General features: G+C 43.2%; 2 long non-coding RNA genes across 2 annotated transcripts; both read right to left on the bottom strand.

Annotated features, from left to right (window-relative positions):
* Positions 1-522: 522 nt before the first annotated feature.
* On the bottom strand, positions 523-1,415 carry LOC124264821. The gene is made up of 3 exons (XR_006895268.1): positions 1,299-1,415; positions 777-909; positions 523-581 (listed from the first exon to the last, which is right to left on the bottom strand). It is a non-coding gene; the product is annotated as an uncharacterized LOC124264821 (long non-coding RNA).
* A 2,001-nt stretch (positions 1,416-3,416) lies between these two features.
* LOC124264818 lies at positions 3,417-4,402 on the bottom strand. The gene is made up of 3 exons (XR_006895265.1): positions 4,283-4,402; positions 3,891-4,087; positions 3,417-3,500 (listed from the first exon to the last, which is right to left on the bottom strand). It is a non-coding gene; the product is annotated as an uncharacterized LOC124264818 (long non-coding RNA).
* Positions 4,403-6,868: the final 2,466 nt, after the last annotated feature.

The raw sequence follows: 6,868 nt of genomic DNA, 5'->3' as shown, positions 1-6,868 counted from the left end.
GTTATGTTGTCAGTCCTTAGTGTGAGATCAACTCCCTTTGACACGAGCAGGTCGAAAACATCCTTCTTCCAATACAAAGCTGCTATCATTACTGGTGTTTGACCCACCTCTCCACGACAATTAATGTCAAACAATGGAAGCAGATGTTCTACAATGCGACTATTTCCGCCTCGACATGCCACATGAAGTACGGTGTCATTGTTGTCCTTTCTTACAGTGAGATCAGCCCCCTTTGACACGAGCAGGTCGACAAAATTCTTTCTTCCCAAACGAAGCTGCTATCATTACTGGTGTAAAACCCACCTCCCCACGACAATTGATGTCAAACAGTGGAAGCAGAGATTCTACAATGGGATGGGAATGACGGTGTCATTGTTCCACCTTGACATGCCATTACATGAAGTACGGTGTCATTGTTGTCATTTGTTATCCTGTGAGATCAGCTCCCTTTGACACGAGGAGGTCGACAACATCCTTCTGACCATACAAAGCTGCTATCATTACTGGTGTAAAACCCACCTCTCCTCGACAATTGATGTCAAACAGTGGAAGCAGAGTTTCTACAATGGGACTATGTCCACCTTGACATGCCACATGAATGAGGGTGTCGTTGTTGTTAACTGGTATTGTGAGATCAGCTCCCTTTGACACGAGGCGGTCGACAACAACCTTCTTCCCAAAACAGGCTGCTATCATTACTGGTGTAAAACCCACCTCTCCACGACAATTGATATCAAACAGTGGAAGGAGAGCTTCTATAATGGGAATCTTTCCACTTTGACATGCCATATGAAGGAGGGTGTTATTCTTGTCATTTCCTAGTGTGAGATCAACTTCTTTTGACACGAGCAGGTCGAAAACATCCTTCTTCCCAAACACAGCTGCTATCATCACTGGTGTAAAACCCACCTCTCCATGACAACTGATGTCAAACAGTGGAAGCAGAGCTTCTACAATGGGACTATTTTCAGCCTCGACATGTCACATGAAGAAAGGTGTCATTGTTGTCCTTTCTTACAGTGAGATCAGCCCCCTTTGACACGAGGAGGTCTAAAACATCCTTCTTCCCAACCAAGCTACTATCAGTACTGGTGTAAAACTCACCTGTCCACGACATTTGATGTCAAACAGTGGAAGCAGAACTTCTACAATGGAAATCGTTCCACTTTGACTTGCCACATGAAGTACGGTGTCATTCTAGTTATTTCTTAGTGTGAGATCAGCTCCCTTTGACACGAGCAGGTCGACAACATCCTTCTGTCCATGCAAAGTGCTATCATCACTGGTGTAAAACCCACCTGTCCACGACAATTAATGTCAAACAATGGAAGCAGATGTCCTACAATGGGACTATGTCCACCTCGACATGCCACATGAAGGATGGTGTCATTGTTGTCATGTCTTACAGTGAGATCAGCTCCCTTTGATACGAGGAGGTCGACAACAATCTTTTTCCCAAACCAAGCTGTTATCATTACTGGTGTAAAACCCACCTCTCCACGACAATTGATGTCAAACAGTGGAAGCAGATCTTCTTCAATGGGAATCTTTCCACTTTGACATGCCACATGAAGGAGGGTGTTATTCTTGTCATTTCTTAGTGTGAGATCAACTCCTTTTGACACGATCAGGTCGAAAACATCCTTCTTCCCATACAAAGCTGATGTCTTCACTGGTGTAAATCATACCTCTCCACGACAATTAATGTCAAATAATTCAAGGAGATGTTCTATAATGGCACTATTTCCACCTCGACATGCCACATGAAGTACGGTGTCATTGTTGTCCTTTCTTACAGTGAGATCAGCCCCTTTGACACGAGGAGGTCGAATACATCCTTCTTCCCAAACCAAGCTGCTATCATTACTGGTGTAAAACCCACCTATCCACGACAATTGATGTCAAACAGTGGAAGCAGAGCTTCTACAATGGGAATCTTTCCACTTTGACATGCCACATGAAGGAGGGTGTTATTCTTGTCATTTCTTAGTGTGAGATCAGCTCCTTTGACACGAGCAGGTCGAAAACATCCTTCTTCCCAAACCAAGCTGCTATCATTACTGGTGTAAAACCCACCTCTCCACGACAATTGATGTCAAACAGTGGAAGCAGAGCTTCTATAATGGGAATCTTTCCACTTTGACATGTCACATGAAGAAAGGTGTCATTGTTGTCCTTTCTTACAGTGAGATCAGCCCCCTTTGACACGAGGAGGTCTAAAACATCCTTCTTCCCAACCAAGCTACTATCAGTACTGGTGTAAAACTCACCTGTCCACGACATTTGATGTCAAACAGTGGAAGCAGAACTTCTACAATGGAAATCGTTCCACTTTGACTTGCCACATGAAGTACGGTGTCATTCTAGTTATTTCTTAGTGTGAGATCAGCTCCTTTGACACGAGCAGGTCGACAACATCCTTCTGTCCATGCAAAGTGCTATCATCACTGGTGTAAAACCCACCTGTCCACGACAATTAATGTCAAACAATGGAAGCAGATGTCCTACAATGGGACTATGTCCACCTCGACATGCCACATGAAGGATGGTGTCATTGTTGTCATGTCTTACAGTGAGATCAGCTCCCTTTGATACGAGGAGGTCGACAACAATCTTTTTTTCCAAACCAAGCTGTTATCATTACTGGTGTAAAACCCACCTCTCCACGACAATTGATGTCAAACAGTGGAAGCAGATCTTCTTCAATGGGAATCTTTCCACTTTCACATGCCACATGAAGGAGGGTGTTATTCTTGTCATTTCTTAGTGTGAGATCAACTCCTTTTGACACGATCAGGTCGAAAACATCCTTCTTCCCATACAAAGCTGATGTCTTCACTGGTGTAAATCATACCTCTCCACGACAATTAATGTCAAATAATTCAAGGAGATGTTCTATAATGGCACTATTTCCACCTCGACATGCCACATGAAGTACGGTGTCATTGTTGTCCTTTCTTACAGTGAGATCGGCCCCCTTTGACACGAGGAGGTCGAATACATCCTTCTTCCCAAACCAAGCTGCTATCATTACTGGTGTAAAACCCACCTATCCACGGCAATTGATGTCAAACAGAGGAAGCAGAGCTTTAACAATGGGAATCTTCCACTTTGACATGCCACATGAAGTACGGTGTCATTGTTGTCATTTCTTAGTGTGAGATCAGCACCCTTTGACACGAGCAGGTCGAGAACATCCTTCTGACCATACAAAGCTGCTATCACCACTGGTGTAAAACCGACCCGTCCACGACTATTAATGTCAAACAATGGAAACAGATGTCCTACAATGAGACTATGTCCACCTTGACATGCCACAGGAAAGAGGGTGTCATTGTTGTTAACTGTTATTGTGAGATCAGCTCCCTTTGACACGAGGAGGTCGACAAAAACCTTCTTCCCAAACCAAACTGCTATCATTACTTGTGTAAAACCCACTTGTCCACGACAATTGATATCAAACAGTGGAAGCAGATGTTCTACAATGGGACTATTTCCACCTTGACATGCCAAATGAAGGATGGTGTCATTGTTGTCATGTCTTACAGTGAGATCAGCTCCCTTTGATACGAGGAGGTCGACAACAATCTTTTTCCCAAACCAAGCTGTTATCATTACTGGTGTAAAACCCACTTGTCCACGACAATTAATGTCAAACAGTGGAAGCAGAGCTTCTATAATGGGAATTTTTCCACTTTGACATGCCACATGAAGGAGGGTGTCATTGTTGTCCTTTCTTATAATGAGATCAGCCGCCTTTGACACGAGGAGGTCGAAAACATCCTTCTTTCCAAACATAGCTGCTATCATTACTGGTGTAAAACCCACCTCTCCACGACAATTGATGTCAAACAGTGGAAGCAGAACTTCTACAATGGAAATCGTTCCACTTTGACTTGCCACATGAAGTACGGTGTCATTCTTGTTATTTCTTAGTGTGAGATCAGCTCCCTTTGACACGAGCAGGTCGACAACATCCTTCTGTCCATGCAAAGTGCTGCTATCATCACTGGTGTAAAACCCACCTCTCCACGACAATTGATGTCAAACAGTGGAAGCAGATATTCTACAATGGGACTATTTCCACCTCGACATGCCACATGAAGGATGGTGTCATTGTTGTCATTTCTTACAGTGAGATCAGCTCCCTTTGACACGAGGAGGTCGACAACATCCTTCTTCCCAAACCAAGCTGCTATCATTACTGGTGTAAAACCCACCTCTCCACGACAATTGATGTCAAACAGAGGAAGCAGAGCTTCTACAATGGGAATCTTTCCACTTTGACATGCCACATGAAGGAGGGTGTTATTCTTGTCATTTCTTAGTGTGAGATCAACTCCTTTTGACACGATTAGGTCGACAACATCCTTCTTCCCATACAAAGCTGATGTCATCACTGGTGTAAATCATACCTCTCCACGACAATTAATGTCAAATAATTCAAGGAGATGTTCTATAGAGCAGGTCACTATTTCCACCTCGACATGCCACATGAAGTACGGTGTCATTGTTGTCAATGGGACTTTCTTACAGTGAGATCGGCCCTCTTTGACACGAGGAGGTCGACAACATCCTTCTTCCCAAACCAAGCTGCTATCATTACTGGTGTGTAAAACCCACCTCTCCACGACAATTAATGTCAAACAGTGGAAGCAGATCTTCGACAATGGGACTATTTCCACCTCGACATGCCAAATGAAGGATGGTGTCATTGTTCTCTTTCCTTATTAAGAGATCAGCTCCCTTTGACACGAACAGGTCGAAAACATCCTTCTTCCCATACAAAGCTGCTATCATCACTGGTGTAACGCCCCCCGCCCCCCCTTTCCACGACAATTGATATCAAACAGTGGAAGCAGAGCTCTTACAATTGAGATATTTTCTCTCTTTCCGTCATGAAGGAATAATATCGACCAGTCCTCATTTGTCATAGGGGTGCATTCTTCAATGGAAATATTTCTACCCCGACACGCCCAGTGGAGTACATTATTATTATCATCATCGGTTATATGAACATCGGCCCCTTCAGACCTGAGCAGATTGAAATTGTTATAGTTCCCATGTAAAGCACTAATCATAACTAGCGTTTTGCCCTCAGACCCTCTTGCATTAATGTCAGCGCCTGGAAGGAAGAATTGTGAAAGTCTTAGATCCCCTACTCTACAGCTGTAATACAAGGCTAAATGGGCTGCACTTTGAAAATTGAAGTCTCCCCTCAGATGTTTGATTTTTAATCCTTTGGTAATAAACCCAAATAGTGCTCTTCCACCTGGACTGAATCCCTTCATCCTAGCAATTTGAAAGACATTTTCACCAACATCATTTTGGGATTCATAGACATCAGCTCCAATGTTAAGTAAGGCCAATGCAACGTCTTTGTAATTATTTTCGGTGGCAGTCACTAGAGCTTCGTTGAGCACACTTTGACGTAGAAGTGACTTATATTTGGAAGATAACAACAACAACACTGCTTCGTTCCCACAGGAAGCACAGGCCTTCCTTGATCTCTTTGTCTGAAAAACCGTATCCAACATCGAGGATTTTCTCAACCAAATACAGACTATGTGCATGAACTGCCCAGTACAGCAAGTGCTTCTCTTCTTCCTTTGCATGTAACATGGCAAGCCTTTTTCTTTCTTTCGTATTCAGCAACCACTTTAATGTATTTGATTTCTTCAGTTTGAGCATCTGGAACACTTTGTCCACTATTTGTTCGTTTTTTTCAAAATAGGATGTGTAATAGACATACTGTAGTTGCCTTTGGCAACAGTATCAGCTAGTCTGGAAGCAATTGTGTCATAGTAGGCATCTGAGACGTAGATGATGTGGAGATGATTATCTATTGCAGTGGACTGGACTTGCTGGGCCTGTACACGCTCATAAAGGAATCTGATACTGCAGTGGTTCAGAACGAAGGATGGATTCATTTTGAATACAGCACACGCACAGGCGTCATAGATTGTGGGGTGTTAAAATCCAAGGATATCTCCATCCGTGAAAAATGTACCCCTGTAACACCTGACGGTTTTGACAACTGCAGTCCGTGACGTTACTTGCACCACACTTTCTATGGCCTGCAGGTGAGCTTCTAAAATATGATTTTCAGATTCCATTTCTACCTGGCTCAAGTTCAGATGATCTTCACACAACAACATCAGGATGAGAGCAGCGGACTGGTCGTTTCTACGTTCCATGATCATGTCAATTTCTCTCTGTAGATAGAATAAAGGTTTTCGGAAAAACTGTGCAGGTTCTTTTTGAAAACTCAGAAATTCACAAAACAGAGTACATATCAGGGGAAAGCCAAACAAAGATTCTCTTGTGTCACAAATCTCACCAATACCGAGGTCCAGGTCGATGTTATGGTGTTTTAGTTGTTTCTGGAGTATGTTCCTTCTTTCCTGGGGACTGTAATGACATGTTTCCATTTTTGTCAAATCGAGACGCGATGGTCCAGTGAAAAAAATAATATTCTTGGCCATTCAACTTTGCGTCTCCACATTCCAGGTTGTACGATTTGGTGGTGAAGATAACACGAATCTCAGACTCAGCGCCTGATGTGTTTCCCGTTGGTCTTCATTGCTAGATTTGGCATCTTAGATTTTGCAGCATGGACCTAAGGTGGGCAACGTCAGTTGATAGGCCGACTGTTCCAAATATATCATCCAGTATCAGACAAACTTTCTTTCCACGCAGGTCACAATTCTTTATCTCGAATTTATCCACATCATCAACAAACACAAGTTCATACCCCTGGTTCCTGAGATCTGCTCCTATCATCAAGGCAATGGACGTTTTTTCCTTCACCAGAAGCACCACTTATTGTGACATGACCATACTTCTCCAAGCGTTCCTTCACTCTCCT

The sequence above is a fragment of the Haliotis rubra genome, unplaced genomic scaffold, assembly GCF_003918875.1.
Source record: "Haliotis rubra isolate DU_JTF1 unplaced genomic scaffold, ASM391887v1 Scf946, whole genome shotgun sequence".
NCBI lineage: Eukaryota > Metazoa > Mollusca > Gastropoda > Lepetellida > Haliotidae > Haliotis > Haliotis rubra.
The sequence above is the reverse complement of the archived record's forward strand: the minus strand, read 5'-3'. Positions and strand labels throughout refer to the sequence as shown.